Genomic DNA, 19162 nt, shown 5'->3' with positions numbered 1-19162 from the left:
TTCCAGCTCGCAATAGTGCAGAGTTATCTCAAAGAGAGGGGCCACGGTGTTTCTGTATCTCTATTATGTTGGTGCGGCTTCGGAACTTTTAAATATCTTGATATATCTCGAGAACTACGCATCTGATCAAAAAATATCATAGAAGATAAAAAGTAGGAAACTTAATTCTCTACAAAAAAGGTCTCTTAACATTTTGCCATAGCTCGCTTCGTTTCCGAGATATTTGCAGATTTATCTCAAGGGAAGGGGCCTGACGGACATATTTCGAGATACTTCTTCTTCTTGTTGTTCTTCTTCTGCACAGCTAAGCTGGAAGTGGCATTTGCGGCTCGCACTAGTGCAGAGTTATCTCAGAGAAAGGGGCCACGGTGTTTCTGTATCCCTATTATGTTGGTGCGGCTTCGGAACTTTTAAATATCTCGATGTATCTCGAAAACTACGCTTCTGATCAAAAAATATCATAGAACATAAATTGTAGGAAACATAATTCTCTACAAAAAACGTCTCTTAAGATTTTGCCATAGCTCGCTTCGTTTCCGAGATATTTGCAGATTCAGCTCAAAGGAACGGGCCTGACGGACATATTTCGAGATACTTCTTCTTCTTGTTGTTCTTCTTCTGCACAGCTAAGCTGGAAGTGGCATTTACAGCTCGCAATAGTGCAGAGTTATCTCAAAGAAAGGGGCCACGGTGTTTCTGTATCTGTATTATGTTGGTGCGGCTTCGGAACTTTTAAATATCTTGATATATCTCGAGAACTACGCATCTGATCAAAAAATATCATAGAACATAAAAAGTAGGAAACTTAATTCTCTACAAAAAAGGTCTCTGAACATTTTGCCATAGGTCGCTTCGTTTCCGAGATATTTGCAGATTTATCTCAAGGGAAGGGGCCTGACGGACATATTTCGAGATATTTCTTCTTCTTGTTGTTCTTCTTCTGCACAGCTAAGCTGGAAGTGGCATTTACAGCTCGCAATAGTGCAGAGTTATCTCAAAGAAAGGGGCCACGGTGTTTCTGTATCTCTATTATGTTGGTGCGGCTTCGGAACTTTTAAATATCTTGATATATCTCGAGAACTACGCATCTGATCAAAAAATATCATAGAACATAAAAAGTAGGAAACTTAATTCTCTACAAAAAAGGTCTCTTAACATTTTGCCATAGGTCGCTTCGTTTCCGAGATATTTGCAGATTTATCTCAAGGGAAGGGGCCTAACGGACATATTTCGAGATATTTCTTCTTCTTGTTGTCCTTCTTCTGCACAGCTAAACTGGAAGTGGCATTTCCAGCTCGCAATAGTGCAGAGTTATCTCAAAGAGAGGGGCCACGGTGTTTCTGTATCTCTATTATGTTGGTGCGGCTTCGGAACTTTTAAATATCTTGATATATCTCGAGAACTACGCATCTGATCAAAAAATATCATAGAAGATAAAAAGTAGGAAACTTAATTCTCTACAAAAAAGGTCTCTTAACATTTTGCCATAGCTCGCTTCGTTTCCGAGATATTTGCAGATTTATCTCAAGGGAAGGGGCCTGACGGACATATTTCGAGATATTTCTTCTTCTTGTTGTTCTTCTTCTGCACAGCTAAGCTGGAAGTGGCATTTGCGGCTCGCACTAGTGCAGAATTATCTCAAAGAAAGGGGCCACGGTGTTTCTGTATCCCTATTATGTTGGTGCGGCTTCGGAACTTTTAAATATCTCGATATATCTCGAAAACTACGCTTCGGATCAAAAAATATCATAGAACATAAATTGTAGGAAACATAATTCTCTACAAAAAAGGTCTCTTAACATTTTGCCATAGCTCGCTTCGTTTCCGAGATATTTGCAGATATATCTCAAGGGAAGGGGCCTGACGGACATATTTCGAGATATTTCTTCTTCTTGTTGTTCTTCTTCTGCACAGCTAAGCTGGAAGTGGCATTTACAGCTCGCAATAGTGCAGAGTTATCTCAAAGAAAGGGGCCACGGTGTTTCTGTATCTCTATTATGTTGGTGCGGCTTCGGAACTTTTAAATATCTTGATATATCTCGAGAACTACGCATCTGATCAAAAAATATCATAGAACATAAAAAGTAGGAAACTTAATTCTCTACAAAAAAGGTCTCTGAACATTTTGCCATAGCTCGCTTCGTTTCCGAGATATTTGCAGATTTATCTCAAGGGAAGGGGCCTGACGGACATATTTCGAGATATTTCTTCTTCTTGTTGTTCTTCTTCTGCACAGCTAAGCTGGAAGTGGCATTTACAGCTCGCAATAGTGCAGAGTTATCTCAAAGAAAGGGGCCACGGTGTTTCTGTATCTCTATTATGTTGGTGCCGCTTCGGAACTTTTAAATATCTTGATATATCTCGAGAACTACGCATCTGATCAAAAAATATCATAGAACATAAAAAGTAGGAAACTTAATTCTCTACAAAAAAGGTCTCTTAACATTTTGCCATAGGTCGCTTCGTTTCCGAGATATTTGCAGATTTATCTCAAGGGAAGGGGCCTAACGGACATATTTCTAGATATTTCTTCTTCTTGTTGTCCTTCTTCTGCACAGCTAAACTGGAAGTGGCATTTCCAGCTCGCAATAGTGCAGAGTTATCTCAAAGAGAGGGGCCACGGTGTTTCTGTATCTCTATTATGTTGGTGCGGCTTCGGAACTTTTAAATATCTTGATATATCTCGAGAACTACGCATCTGATCAAAAAATATCATAGAAGATAAAAAGTAGGAAACTTAATTCTCTACAAAAAAGGTCTCTTAACATTTTGCCATAGCTCGCTTCGTTTCCGAGATATTTGCAGATTTATCTCAAGGGAAGGGGCCTGACGGACATATTTCGAGATATTTCTTCTTCTTGTTGTTCTTCTTCTGCACAGCTAAGCTGGAAGTGGCATTTGCGGCTCGCACTAGTGCAGAATTATCTCAAAGAAAGGGGCCACGGTGTTTCTGTATCCCTATTATGTTGGTGCGGCTTCGGAACTTTTAAATATCTCGATATATCTCGAAAACTACGCTTCGGATCAAAAAATATCATAGAACATAAATAGTAGGAAACATAATTCTCTACAAAAAACGTCTCTTAACATTTTGCCATAGCTCGCTTCGTTTCCGAGATATGTGCAGATTTATCTCAAGGGAAGGGGCCTGACGGACATATTTCGAGATATTTCTTCTTCTTGTTGTTCTTCTTCTCCACAGCTAAGCTGGAAGTGGCATTTACAGCTCGCAATAGTGCAGAGTTATCTCAAAGAAAGGGGCCACGGTGTTTCTGTATCTCTATTATGTTGGTGCGGCTTCGGAACTTTTAAATATCTTGATATATCTCGAGAACTACGCATCTGATCAAAAAATATCATAGAACATAAAAAGTAGGAAACTTAATTCTCTACAAAAAAGGTCTCTTAACATTTTGCCATAGCTCGCTTCGTTTCCGAGATATTTGCAGATTTATCTCAAGGGAAGGGGCCTGACGGACATATTTCGAGATATTTCTTCTTCTTGTTGTTCTTCTTCTGCACAGCTAAGCTGGAAGTGGCATTTGCGGCTCGCACTAGTGCAGAGTTATCTCAAAGAAAGGGGCCACGGTGTTTCTGTATCTCTATTATGTTGGTGCGGCTTCGGAACTTTTAAATATCTCGATGTATCTCGAAAACTACGCTTCTGATCAAAAAATATCATAGAACATAAAAAGTAGGAAACTTAATTCTCTACAAAAAAGGTCTCTTAACATTTTGCCATAGCTCGCTTCGTTTCCGAGATATTTGCAGATTTATCTCAAGGGAAGGGGCCTGACGGACATATTTCGAGATATTTCTTCTTCTTGTTGTTCTTCTTCTGCACAGCTAAGCTGGAAGTGGCATTTGCGGCTCGCACTAGTGCAGAGTTATCTCAGAGAAAGGGGCCACGGTGTTTCTGTATCCCTATTATGTTGGTGCGGCTTCGGAACTTTTAAATATCTCGATGTATCTCGAAAACTACGCTTCTGATCAAAAAATATCATAGAACATAAATTGTAGGAAACATAATTCTCTACAAAAAACGTCTCTTAAGATTTTGCCATAGCTCGCTTCGTTTCCGAGATATTTGCAGATTCAGCTCAAAGGAACGGGCCTGACGGACATATTTCGAGATACTTCTTCTTCTTGTTGTTCTTCTTCTGCACAGCTAAGCTGGAAGTGGCATTTACAGCTCGCAATAGTGCAGAGTTATCTCAAAGAAAGGGGCCACGGTGTTTCTGTATCTCTATTATGTTGGTGCGGCTTCGGAACTTTTAAATATCTTGATATATCTCGAGAACTACGCATCTGATCAAAAAATATCATAGAACATAAAAAGTAGGAAACTTAATTCTCTACAAAAAAGGTCTCTGAACATTTTGCCATAGGTCGCTTCGTTTCCGAGATATTTGCAGATTTATCTCAAGGGAAGGGGCCTGACGGACATATTTCGAGATATTTCTTCTTCTTGTTGTTCTTCTTCTGCACAGCTAAGCTGGAAGTGGCATTTACAGCTCGCAATAGTGCAGAGTTATCTCAAAGAAAGGGGCCACGGTGTTTCTGTATCTCTATTATGTTGGTGCGGCTTCGGAACTTTTAAATATCTCGATATATCTCGAAAACTACGCTTCTGATCAAAAAATATCATAGAACGTAAATTGTAGGAAACATAATTCTCTACAAAAAAGGTCTCTTAATATTTTGCCATAGCTCGCTTCGTTTCCGAGATATTTGCAGATATATCTCAAGGGAAGGGGCCTGACGGACATATTTCGAGATATTTCTTCTTCTTGTTGTTCTTCTTCTGCACAGCTAAGCTGGAAGTGGCATTTGCGGCTCGCACTAGTGCAGAGTTATCTCAAAGAAAGGGGCCACGGTGTTTCTGTATCTCTATTATGTTGGTGCGGCTTCGGAACTTTTCAATATCTCGATGTATCTCGAAAACTACGCTTCTGATCAAAAAATATCATAGAACATAAATTGTAGGAAACATAATTCTCTACAAAAAACGTCTCTTAAGATTTTGCCATAGCTCGCTTCGTTTCCGAGATATTTGCAGATTCATCTCAAAGGAACGGGCCTGACGGACATATTTCGAGATACTTCTTCTTCTTGTTGTTCTTCTTCTGCACAGCTAAGCTGGAAGTGGCATTTGCAGCTCGCACTAGTGCAGAGTTATCTCAAAGAAAGGGGCCACGGTGTTTCTGTATCTCTATTATGTTGGTGCGGCTTCGGAACTCTTAAATATCTCGATATATCTCGAAAACTACGCTTCTGATCAAAAAATATCATACAACATAAATTGTAGGAAACATAATTCTCTACAAAAAAGGTCTCTTAACATTTTGCCATAGCTCGCTTCGTTTCCGAGATATTTGCAGATATATCTCAAGGGAAGGGGCCTGACGGACATATTTCGAGATATTTCTTCTTCTTGTTGTTCTTCTTCTGCACAGCTAAGCTGGAAGTGGCATTTACAGCTCGCAATAGTGCAGAGTTATCTCAAAAAAAGGGGCCACGGTGCTTCTGTATCTCTATTATGTTGGTGCGGCTTCGGAACTTTTAAATATCTCGATGTATCCCGAAAACTACGCTTCTGATCAAAAAATATCATACAACATAAATTGTAGGAAACATAATTCTCTACAAAAAAGGTCTCTTAACATTTTGCCATAGCTCGCTTCGTTTCCGAGATATTTGCAGATATATCTCAAGGGAAGGGGCCTGACGGACATATTTCGAGATATTTCTTCTTCTTGTTGTTCTTCTTCTGCACAGCTAAGCTGGAAGTGGCATTTACAGCTCGCCATAGTGCAGAGTTATCTCAAAGAAAGGGGCCACGGTGTTTCTGTATCTCTATTATGTTGGTGCGGCTTCGGAACTTTTAAATATCTTGATATATCTCGAGAACTACGCATCTGATCAAAAAATATCATAGAACATAAATAGTAGGAAACATAATTCTCTACAAAAAACGTCTCTTAACATTTTGCCATAGGTCGCTTCGTTTCCGAGATATTTGCAGATTTATCTCAAGGGAAGGGGCCTGACGGACATATTTCGAGATATTTCTTCTTCTTGTTGTTCTTCTTCTGCACAGCTAAGCTGGAAGTGGCATTTACAGCTCGCAATAGTGCAGAGTTATCTCAAAGAAAGGGGCCACGGTGTTTCTGTATCTCTATTATGTTGGTGCGGCTTCGGAACTTTTAAATATCTCGATATATCTCGAAAACTACGCTTCTGATCAAAAAATATCATAGAACATAAATTGTAGGAAACATAATTCTCTACAAAAAACGTCTCTTAAGATTTTGCCATAGCTCGCTTCGTTTCCGAGATATTTGCAGATTCAGCTCAAAGGAACGGGCCTGACGGACATATTTCGAGATACTTCTTCTTCTTGTTGTTCTTCTTCTGCACAGCTAAGCTGGAAGTGGCATTTGCAGCTCGCACTAGTGCAGAGTTATCTCAAAGAAAGGGGCCACGGTGTTTCTGTATCTCTATTATGTTGGTGCGGCTTCGGAACTTTTAAATATCTCGATATATCTCGAAAACTACGCTTCGGATCAAAAAATATCATAGAACATAAATAGTAGGAAACATAATTCTCTACAAAAAACGTCTCTTAACATTTTGCCATAGGTCGCTTCGTTTCCGAGATATTTGCAGATTTATCTCAAGGGAAGGGGCCTGACGGACATATTTCGAGATATTTCTTCTTCTTGTTGTTCTTCTTCTCCACAGCTAAGCTGGAAGTGGCATTTACAGCTCGCAATAGTGCAGAGTTATCTCAAAGAAAGGGGCCACGGTGTTTCTGTATCTCTATTATGTTGGTGCGGCTTCGGAACTTTTAAATATCTCGATATATCTCGAAAACTACGCTTCTGATCAAAAAATATCATAGAACATAAATTGTAGGAAACATAATTCTCTACAAAAAACGTCTCTTAAGATTTTGCCATAGCTCGCTTCGTTTCCGAGATATTTGCAGATTCAGCTCAAAGGAACGGGCCTGACGGACATATTTCGAGATACTTCTTCTTCTTGTTGTTCTTCTTCTGCACAGCTAAGCTGGAAGTGGCATTTGCAGCTCGCACTAGTGCAGAGTTATCTCAAAGAAAGGGGCCACGGTGTTTCTGTATCTCTATTATGTTGGTGCGGCTTCGGAACTTTTAAATATCTCGATATATCTCGAAAACTACGCTTCTGATCAAAAAATATCATAGAACATAAATTGTAGGAAACATAATTCTCTACAAAAAAGGTCTCTTAACATTTTGCCATAGCTCGCTTCGTTTCCGAGATATTTGCAGATATATCTCAAGGGAAGGGGCCTGACGGACATATTTCGAGATATTTCTTCTTCTTGTTGTTCTTCTTCTGCACAGCTAAGCTGGAAGTGGCATTTACAGCTCGCAATAGTGCAGAGTTATCTCAAAGAAAGGGGCCACGGTGTTTCTGTATCTCTATTATGTTGGTGCGGCTTCGGAACTTTTAAATATCTCGATGTATCTCGAAAACTACGCTTCTGATCGAAAAATATCATAGAACATAAATTGTAGGAAACATAATTCTCTATAAAAAACGTCTCTTAACATTTTGCCATAGCTCGCTTCGTTTCCGAGATATTTGCAGATTCATCTCAAAGGAACTGGCCTGACGGACATATTTCGAGATATTTCTTCTTCTTGTTGTCCTTCTTCTGCACAGCTAAACTGGAAGTGGCATTTCCAGCTCGCAATAGTGCTGAGTTATCTCAAAGAGAGGGGCCACGGTGTTTCTGTATCTCTATTATGTTGGTGCGGCTTCGGAACTTTTAAATATCTTGATATATCTCGAGAACTACGCATCTGATCAAAAAATATCATAGAAGATAAAAAGTAGGAAACTTAATTCTCTACAAAAAAGGTCTCTTAACATTTTGCCATAGCTCGCTTCGTTTCCGAGATATTTGCAGATTTATCTCAAGGGAAGGGGCCTGACGGACATATTTCGAGATATTTCTTCTTCTTGTTGTTCTTCTTCTGCACAGCTAAGCTGGAAGTGGCATTTGCGGCTCGCACTAGTGCAGAGTTATCTCAGAGAAAGGGGCCACGGTGTTTCTGTATCCCTATTATGTTGGTGCGGCTTCGGAACTTTTAAATATCTCGATGTATCTCGAAAACTACGCTTCTGATCAAAAAATATCATAGAACATAAATTGTAGGAAACAATTCTCTACAAAAAACGTCTCTTAAGATTTTGCCATAGCTCGCTTCGTTTCCGAGATATTTGCAGATTCAGCTCAAAGGAACGGGCCTGACGGACATATTTCGAGATACTTCTTCTTCTTGTTGTTCTTCTTCTGCACAGCTAAGCTGGAAGTGGCATTTGCAGCTCGCACTAGTGCAGAGTTATCTCAAGGAAAGTGGCCACGGTGTTTCTGTATCTCTATTATGTTGGTGCGGCTTCGGAACTTTTAAATATCTCGATATATCTCGAAAACTACGCTTCTGATCAAAAAATATCATAGAACATAAATTGTAGGAAACATAATTCTCTACAAAAAAGGTCTCTTAACATTTTGCCATAGCTCGCTTCGTTTCCGAGATATTTGCAGATATATCTCAAGGGAAGGGGCCTGACGGACATATTTCGAGATATTTCTTCTTCTTGTTGTTCTTCTGCACAGCTAAGCTGGAAGTGGCATTTGCGGCTCGCACTAGTGCAGAGTTATCTCAAAGAAAGGGGCCACGGTGTTTCTGTATCCCTATTATGTTGGTGCGGCTTCGGAACTTTTAAATATCTCGATATATCTCGAAAACTACGCTTCGGATCAAAAAATATCATAGAACATAAATAGTAGGAAACATAATTCTCTACAAAAAAGGTCTCTGAACATTTTGCCATAGGTCGCTTCGTTTCCGAGATATTTGCAGATTTATCTCAAGGGAAGGGGCCTGACGGACATATTTCGAGATATTTCTTCTTCTTGTTGTTCTTCTTCTGCACAGCTAAGCTGGAAGTGGCATTTACAGCTCGCAATAGTGCAGAGTTATCTCAAAGAAAGGGGCCACGGTGTTTCTGTATCTCTATTATGTTGGTGCGGCTTCGGAACTTTTAAATATCTTGATATATCTCGAGAACTACGCATCTGATCAAAAAATATCATAGAACATAAAAAGTAGGAAACTTAATTCTCTACGAAAAACGTCTCTTAACATTTTGCCATAGCTCGCTTCGTTTCCGAGATATTTGCAGATTTATGTCAAGGGAAGGGGCCTGACGGACATATTTCGAGATATTTCTTCTTCTTGTTGTTCTTCTTCTGCACAGCTAAGCTGGAAGTGGCATTTGCGGCTCGCACTAGTGCAGAGTTATCTCAAAGAAAGGGGCCACGGTGTTTCTGTATCCCTATTATGTTGGTGCGGCTTCGGAACTTTTAAATATCTCGATATATCTCGAAAACTACGCTTCGGATCAAAAAATATCATAGAACATAAATAGTAGGAAACATAATTCTCTACAAAAAACGTCTCTTAAGATTTTGCCATAGCTCGCTTCGTTTCCGAGATATTTGCAGATTCAGCTCAAAGGAACGGGCCTGACGGACATATTTCGAGATACTTCTTCTTCTTGTTGTTCTTCTTCTGCACAGCTAAGCTGGAAGTGGCATTTGCAGCTCGCACTAGTGCAGAGTTATCTCAAGGAAAGGGGCCACGGTGTTTCTGTATCTCTATTATGTTGGTGCGGCTTCGGAACTTTTAAATATCTCGATATATCTCGAAAACTACGCATCTGATCAAAAAATATCATAGAACATAAAAAGTAGGAAACTTAATTCTCTACAAAAAAGGTCTCTAAACATTTTGCCATAGGTCGCTTCGTTTCCGAGATATTTGCAGATTTATCTCAAGGGAAGGGGCCTGACGGACATATTTCGAGATATTTCTTCTTCTTGTTGTTCTTCTTCTGCACAGCTAAGCTGGAAGTGGCATTTACAGCTCGCAATAGTGCAGAGTTATCTCAAAGAAAGGGGCCACGGTGTTTCTGTATCTCTATTATGTTGGTGCGGCTTCGGAACTTTTAAATATCTTGATATATCTCGAGAACTACGCATCTGATCAAAAAATATCATAGAACATAAAAAGTAGGAAACTTAATTCTCTACAAAAAAGGTCTCTTAACATTTTGCCATAGGTCGCTTCGTTTCCGAGATATTTGCAGATTTATCTCAAGGGAAGGGGCCTAACGGACATATTTCGAGATATTTCTTCTTCTTGTTGTCCTTCTTCTGCACAGCTAAACTGGAAGTGGCATTTCCAGCTCGCAATAGTGCAGAGTTATCTCAAAGAGAGGGGCCACGGTGTTTCTGTATCTCTATTATGTTGGTGCGGCTTCGGAACTTTTAAATATCTTGATATATCTCGAGAACTACGCATCTGATCAAAAAATATCATAGAAGATAAAAAGTAGGAAACTTAATTCTCTACAAAAAAGGTCTCTTAACATTTTGCCATAGCTCGCTTCGTTTCCGAGATATTTGCAGATTTATCTCAAGGGAAGGGGCCTGACGGACATATTTCGAGATATTTCTTCTTCTTGTTGTTCTTCTTCTGCACAGCTAAGCTGGAAGTGGCATTTGCGGCTCGCACTAGTGCAGAATTATCTCAAAGAAAGGGGCCACGGTGTTTCTGTATCCCTATTATGTTGGTGCGGCTTCGGAACTTTTAAATATCTCGATATATCTCGAAAACTACGCTTCGGATCAAAAAATATCATAGAACATAAATAGTAGGAAACATAATTCTCTACAAAAAAGGTCTCTGAACATTTTGCCATAGGTCGCTTCGTTTCCGAGATATTTGCAGATTTATCTCAAGGGAAGGGGCCTGACGGACATATTTCGAGATATTTCTTCTTCTTGTTGTTCTTCTTCTGCACAGCTAAGCTGGAAGTGGCATTTACAGCTCGCAATAATGCAGAGTTATCTCAAAGAAAGGGGCCACGGTGTTTCTGTATCTCTATTATGTTGGTGCGGCTTCGGAACTTTTAAATATCTCGATGTATCTCGAAAACTACGCTTCTGATCAAAAAATATCATAGAACATAAATTGTAGGAAACATAATTCTCTACAAAAAACGTCTCTTAAGATTTTGCCATAGCTCGCTTTGTTTCCGAGATATTTGCAGATTCAGCTCAAAGGAACGGGCCTGACGGACATATTTCGAGATACTTCTTCTTCTTGTTGTTCTTCTTCTGCACAGCTAAGCTGGAAGTGGCATTTGCAGCTCGCACTAGTGCAGAGTTATCTCAAAGAAAGGGGCCACGGTGTTTCTGTATCTCTATTATGTTGGTGCGGCTTCGGAACTTTTAAATATCTTGATATATCTCGAGAACTACGCATCTGATCAAAAAATATCATAGAACATAAAAAGTAGGAAACTTAATTCTCTACAAAAAAGGTCTCTGAACATTTTGCCATAGGTCGCTTCGTTTCCGAGATATTTGCAGATTTATCTCAAGGGAAGGGGCCTGACGGACATATTTCGAGATATTTCTTCTTCTTGTTGTTCTTCGTCAGCACAGCTAAGCTGGAAGTGGCATTTACAGCTCGCAATAGTGCAGAGTTATCTCAAAGAAAGGGGCCACGGTGTTTCTGTATCTCTATTATGTTGGTGCGGCTTCGGAACTTTTAAATATCTTGATATATCTCGAGAACTACGCATCTGATCAAAAAATATCATAGAACATAAAAAGTAGGAAACTTAATTCTCTACAAAAAAGGTCTCTTAACATTTTGCCATAGCTCGCTTCGTTTCCGAGATATTTGCAGATTTATCTCAAGGGAAGGGGCCTGACGGACATATTTCGAGATATTTCTTCTTCTTGTTGTTCTTCTTCTGCACAGCTAAGCTGGAAGTGGCATTTGCGGCTCGCACTAGTGCAGAGTTATCTCAGAGAAAGGGGCCACGGTGTTTCTGTATCCCTATTATGTTGGTGCGGCTTCGGAACTTTTAAATATCTCGATATATCTCGAAAACCACGCTTCTGATCAAAAAATATCATAGAACATAAATTGTAGGAAACATAATTCTCTACAAAAAACGTCTCTTAACATTTTGCCACAGCTCGCTTCGTTTCCGAGATATTTGCAGATTCAGCTCAAAGGAACTGGCCTGACGGACATATTTCGAGATATTTCTTCTTCTTGTTGTTCTTCTTCTGCACAGCTAAGCTGGAAGTGGCATTTGCGGCTCGCACTAGTGCAGAGTTATCTCAAAGAAAGGGGCCACGGTGTTTCTGTATCTCTATTATGTTGGTGCGGCTTCGGAACTTTTAAATATCTTGATATATCTCGAGAACTACGCATCTGATCAAAAAATATCATAGAACATAAAAAGTAGGAAACTTAATTCTCTACAAAAAGGGTCTCTGAACATTTTGCCATAGGTCGCTTCGTTTCCGAGATATTTGCAGATTTATCTCAAGGGAAGGGGCCTGACGGACATATTTCGAGATATTTCTTCTTCTTGTTGTTCTTCTTCTGCACAGCTAAGCTGGAAGTGGCATTTACAGCTCGCACTAGTGCAGAGTTATCTCAAAGAAAGGGGCCACGGTGTTTCTGTATCCCTATTATGTTGGTGCGGCTTCGGAACTTTTAAATATCTCGATATATCTCGAAAACTACGCTTCGGATCAAAAAATATCATAGAACATAAATAGTAGGAAACATAATTCTCTACAAAAAACGTCTCTTAACATTTTGCCATAGCTCGCTTCGTTTCCGAGATATTTGCAGATTCATCTCAAAGGAACTGGCCTGACGGACATATTTCGAGATATTTCTTCTTCTTGTTGTTCTTCCTCTGCACAGCTAAGCTGGAAGTGGCATTTGCGGCTCGCACTAGTGCAGAGTTATCTCAGAGAAAGGGGCCACGGTGTTTCTGTATCCCTATTATGTTGGTGCGGCTTCGGAACTTTTAAATATCTCGATGTATCTCGAAAACTACGCTTCTGATCAAAAAATATCATAGAAAATAAATTGTAGGAAACATAATTCTCTACAAAAAACGTCTCTTAAGATTTTGCCATAGCTCGCTTCGTTTCCGAGATATTTGCAGATTCAGCTCAAAGGAACGGGCCTGACGGACATATTTCGAGATACTTCTTCTTCTTGTTGTTCTTCTTCTGCACAGCTAAGCTGGAAGTGGCATTTGCAGCTCGCACTAGTGCAGAGTTATCTCAAGGAAAGGGGCCACGGTGTTTCTGTATCTCTATTATGTTGGTGCGGCTTCGGAACTTTTAAATATCTCGATATATCTCGAAAACTACGCTACTGATCAAAAAATATCATAGAACATAAATAGTAGGAAACATAATTCTCTACAAAAAAGGTCTCTGAACATTTTGCCATAGGTCGCTTCGTTTCCGAGATATTTGCAGATTTATCTCAAGGGAAGGGGCCTGACGGACATATTTCGAGATATTTCTTCTTCTTGTTGTTCTTCTTCTGCACAGCTAAGCTGGAAGTGGCATTTACAGCTCGCAATAGTGCAGAGTTATCTCAAAGAAAGGGGCCACGGTGTTTCTGTATCTCTATTATGTTGGTGCGGCTTCGGAACTTTTAAATATCTTGATATATCTCGAGAACTACGCATCTGATCAAAAAATATAATAGACCATAAAAAGTAGGAAACTTAATTCTCTACAAAAAACGTCTCTTAACATTTTGCCATAGCTCGCTTCGTTTCCGAGATATTTGCAGATTTATGTCAAGGGAAGGGGCCTGACGGACATATTTCGAGATATTTCTTCTTCTTGTTGTTCTTCTTCTGCACAGCTAAGCTGGAAGTGGCATTTGCGGCTCGCACTAGTGCAGAGTTATCTCAGAGAAAGGGGCCACGGTGTTTCTGTATCCCTATTATGTTGGTGCGGCTTCGGAACTTTTAAATATCTCGATGTATCTCGAAAACTACGCTTCTGATCAAAAAATATCATAGAAAATAAATTGTAGGAAACATAATTCTCTACAAAAAACGTCTCTTAAGATTTTGCCATAGCTCGCTTCGTTTCCGAGATATTTGCAGATTCAGCTCAAAGGAACGGGCCTGACGGACATATTTCGAGATACTTCTTCTTCTTGTTGTTCTTCTTCTGCACAGCTAAGCTGGAAGTGGCATTTGCAGCTCGCACTAGTGCAGAGTTATCTCAAGGAAAGGGGCCACGGTGTTTCTGTATCTCTATTATGTTGGTGCGGCTTCGGAACTTTTAAATATCTCGATATATCTCGAAAACTACGCTACTGATCAAAAAATATCATAGAACATAAATTGTAGGAAACATAATTCTCTACAAAAAAGGTCTCTTAACATTTTGCCATAGCTCGCTTCGTTTCCGAGATATTTGCAGATATATCTCAAGGGAAGGGGCCTGACGGACATATTTCGAGATATTTCTTCTTCTTGTTGTTCTTCTTCTGCACAGCTAAGCTGGAAGTGGCATTTGCGGCTCGCACTAGTGCAGAGTTATCTCAGAGAAAGGGGCCACGGTGTTTCTGTATCCCTATTATGTTGGTGCGGCTTCGGAACTTTTAAATATCTCGATATATCTCGAAAACCACGCTTCTGATCAAAAAATATCATAGAACATAAATTGTAGGAAATATAATTCTCTACAAAAAACGTCTCTTAACATTTTGCCACAGCTCGCTTCGTTTCCGAGATATTTGCAGATTCAGCTCAAAGGAACTGGCCTGACGGACATATTTCGAGATATTTCTTCTTCTTGTTGTTCTTCTTCTGCACAGCTAAGCTGGAAGTGGCATTTGCGGCTCGCACTAGTGCAGAGTTATCTCAAAGAAAGGGGCCACGGTGTTTCTGTATCTCTATTATGTTGGTGCGGCTTCGGAACTTTTAAATATCTTGATATATCTCGAGAACTACGCATCTGATCAAAAAATATCATAGAACATAAAAAGTAGGAAACTTAATTCTCTACAAAAAAGGTCTCTGAACATTTTGCCATAGGTCGCTTCGTTTCCGAGATATTTGCAGATTTATCTCAAGGGAAGGGGCCTGACGGACATATTTCGAGATATTTCTTCTTCTTGTTGTTCTTCTTCTGCACAGCTAAGCTGGAAGTGGCATTTACAGCTCGCACTAGTGCAGAGTTATCTCAAAGAAAGGGGCCACGGTGTTTCTGTATCCCTATTATGTTGGTGCGGCTTCGGAACTTTTAAATATCTCGATATATCTCGAAAACTACGCTTCGGATCAAAAAATATCATAGAACATAAATAGTAGGAAACATAATTCTCTACAAAAAACGTCTCTTAACATTTTGCCATAGCTCGCTTCGTTTCCGAGATATTTGCAGATTCATCTCAGAGGAACTGGCCTGACGGACATATTTCGAGATATTTCTTCTTCTTGTTGTTCTTCCTCTGCACAGCTAAGCTGGAAGTGGCATTTGCGGCTCGCACTAGTGCAGAGTTATCTCAGAGAAAGGGGCCACGGTGTTTCTGTATCCCTATTATGTTGGTGCGGCTTCGGAACTTTTGAATATCTCGATGTATCTCGAAAACTACGCTTCTGATCAAAAAATATCATAGAACATAAATTGTAGGAAATATAATTCTCTACAAAAAACGTCTCTTAAGATTTTGCCATAGCTCGCTTCGTTTCCGAGATATTTGCAGATTCAGCTCAAAGGAACGGGCCTGACGGACATATTTCGAGATACTTCTTCTTCTTGTTGTTCTTCTTCTGCACAGCTAAGCTGGAAGTGGCATTTGCAGCTCGCACTAGTGCAGAGTTATCTCAAGGAAAGGGGCCACGGTGTATCTGTATCTCTATTATGTTGGTGCGGCTTCGGAACTTTTAAATATCTCGATATATCTCGAAAACTAAGCTACTGATCAAAAAATATCATAGAACATAAATTGTAGGAAACATAATTCTCTACAAAAAAGGTCTCTAAACATTTTGCCATAGCTCGCTTCGTTTCCGAGATATTTGCAGATATATCTCAAGGGAAGGGGCCTGACGGACATATTTCGAGATATTTCTTCTTCTTGTTGTTCTTCTTCTGCACAGCTAAGCTGGAAGTGGCATTTACAGCTCGCAATAGTGCAGAGTTATCTCAAAGAAAGGGGCCACGGTGTTTCTGTATCTCTATTATGTTGGTGCGGCTTCGGAACTTTTAAATATCTTGATATATCTCGAGAACTACGCATCTGATCAAAAAATATCATAGAACATAAAAAGTAGGAAACTTAATTCTCTACAAAAAAGGTCTCTGAACATTTTGCCATAGGTCGCTTCGTTTCCGAGATATTTGCAGATTTATCTCAAGGGAAGGGGCCTGACGGACATATTTCGAGATATTTCTTCTTCTTGTTGTTCTTCTTCTGCACAGCTAAACTGGAAGTGGCATTTCCAGCTCGCAATAGTGCAGAGTTATCTCAAAGAGAGGGGCCACGGTGTTTCTGTATCTCTATTATGTTGGTGCGGCTTCGGAACTTTTAAATATCTTGATATATCTCGAGAACTACGCATCTGATCAAAAAATATCATAGAAGATAAAAAGTAGGAAACTTAATTCTCTACAAAAAAGGTCTCTTAACATTTTGCCATAGCTCGCTTCGTTTCCGAGATATTTGCAGATTTATGTCAAGGGAAGGGGCCTGACGGACATATTTCGAGATATTTCTTCTTCTTGTTGTTCTTCTTCTGCACAGCTAAGCTGGAAGTGGCATTTGCGGCTCGCACTAGTGCAGAGTTATCTCAAAGAAAGGGGCCACGGTGTTTCTGTATCCCTATTATGTTGGTGCGGCTTCGGAACTTTTAAATATCTCGATATATCTCGAAAACTACGCTTCGGATCAAAAAATATCATAGAACATAAATAGTAGGAAACATAATTCTCTACAAAAAACGTCTCTTAAGATTTTGCCATAGCTCGCTTCGTTTCCGAGATATTTGCAGATTCAGCTCAAAGGAACGGGCCTGACGGACATATTTCGAGATACTTCTTCTTCTTGTTGTTCTTCTTCTGCACAGCTAAGCTGGAAGTGGCATTTGCAGCTCGCACTAGTGCAGAGTTATCTCAAGGAAAGGGGCCACGGTGTTTCTGTATCTCTATTATGTTGGTGCGGCTTCGGAACTTTTAAATATCTCGATATATCTCGAAAACTACGCTACTGATCAAAAAATATCATAGAACATAAATTGTAGGAAACATAATTCTCTACAAAAAAGGTCTCTGAACATTTTGCCATAGGTCGCTTCGTTTCCGAGATATTTGCAGATTTATGTCAAGGGAAGGGGCCTGACGGACATATTTCGAGATATTTCTTCTTCTTGTTGTTCTTCTTCTGCACAGCTAAGCTGGAAGTGGCATTTGCGGCTCGCACTAGTGCAGAGTTATCTCAAAGAAAGGGGCCACGGTGTTTCTGTATCCCTATTATGTTGGTGCGGCTTCGGAACTTTTAAATATCTCGATATATCTCGAAAACTACGCTTCGGATCAAAAAATATCATAGAACATAAATAGTAGGAAACATAATTGTCTACAAAAAACGTCTCTTAACATTTTGCCATAGCTCGCTTCGTTTCCGAGATATGTGCAGATTTATCTCAAGGGAAGGGGCCTGACGGACATATTTCGAGATATTTCTTCTTCTTGTTGTTCTTCTTCTCCACAGCTAAGCTGGAAGTGGCATTTACAGCTCGCAATAGTGCAGAGTTATCTCAAAGAAAGGGGCCACGGTGTTTCTGTATCTCTATTATGTTGGTGCGGCTTCGGAACTTTTAAATATCTTGATATATCTCGAGAACTACGCATCTGATCAAAAAATATCGTAGAACATAAAAAGTAGTAAACTTAATTCTCTACAAAAAAGGTCTCTTAACATTTTGCCATAGCTCGCTTCGTTTCCGAGATATTTGCAGATTTATCTCAAGGGAAGGGGCCTGACGGACATATTTCGAGATATTTCTTCTTCTTGTTGTTCTTCTTCTGCACAGCTAAGCTGGAAGTGGCATTTGCGGCTCGCACTAGTGCAGAGTTATCTCAAAGAAAGGGGCCACGGTGTTTCTGTATCTCTATTATGTTGGTGCGGCTTCGGAACTTTTAAATATCTCGATGTATCTCGAAAACTACGCTTCTGATCAAAAAATATCATAGAACATAAATTGTAGGAAACGTAATTCTCTACAAAAAACCTCTCTTAAGATTTTGCCATAGCTCGCTTTGTTTCCGAGATATTTGCAGATTCAGCTCAAAGGAACGGGCCTGACGGACATATTTCGAGATACTTCTTCTTCTTGTTGTTCTTCTTCTGCACAGCTAAGCTGGAAGTGGCATTTGCAGCTCGCACTAGTGCAGAGTTATCTCAAGGAAAGGGGCCACGGTGTTTCTGTATCTCTATTATGTTGGTGCGGCTTCGGAACTTTTAAATATCTCGATATATCTCGAAAACTACGCTACTGATCAAAAAATATCATAGAACATAAATTGTAGGAAACATAATTCTCTACAAAAAAGGTCTCTTAACATTTTGCCATAGGTCGCTTCGTTTCCGAGATATTTGCAGATATATCTCAAGGGAAGGGGCCTGACGGACATATTTCGAGATATTTCTTCGTCTTGTTGTTCTTCTTCTGCACAGCTAAGCTGGAAGTGGCATTTGCAGCTCGCAATAGTGCAGAGTTATCTCAAAGAAAGGGGCCACGGTGTTTCTGTATCTCTATTATGTTGGTGCGGCTTCGGAACTTTTAAATATCTTGATATATCTCGAGAACTACGCATCTGATCAAAAAATATCATAGAACATAAAAAGTAGGAAACTTAATTCTCTACAAAAAAGGTCTCTGAACATTTTGCCATAGGTCGCTTCGTTTCCGAGATATTTGCAGATTTATGTCAAGGGAAGGGGCCTGACGGACATATTTCGAGATATTTCTTCTTCTTGTTGTTCTTCTTCTGCACAGCTAAGCTGGAAGTGGCATTTGCGGCTCGCACTAGTGCAGAGTTATCTCAAAGAAAGGGGCCACGGTGTTTCTGTATCCCTATTATATTGGTGCGGCTTCGGAACTTTTAAATATCTCGATATATCTCGAAAACTACGCTTCGGATCAAAAAATATCATAGAACATAAATAGTAGGAAACATAATTCT

This window comes from Osmia lignaria, unplaced genomic scaffold (genome assembly GCF_051020975.1).
Source record: "Osmia lignaria lignaria isolate PbOS001 unplaced genomic scaffold, iyOsmLign1 scaffold0003, whole genome shotgun sequence".
Lineage (NCBI taxonomy): Eukaryota > Metazoa > Arthropoda > Insecta > Hymenoptera > Megachilidae > Osmia > Osmia lignaria.
The sequence above is the reverse complement of the archived record's forward strand: the minus strand, read 5'-3'. Positions refer to the sequence as shown.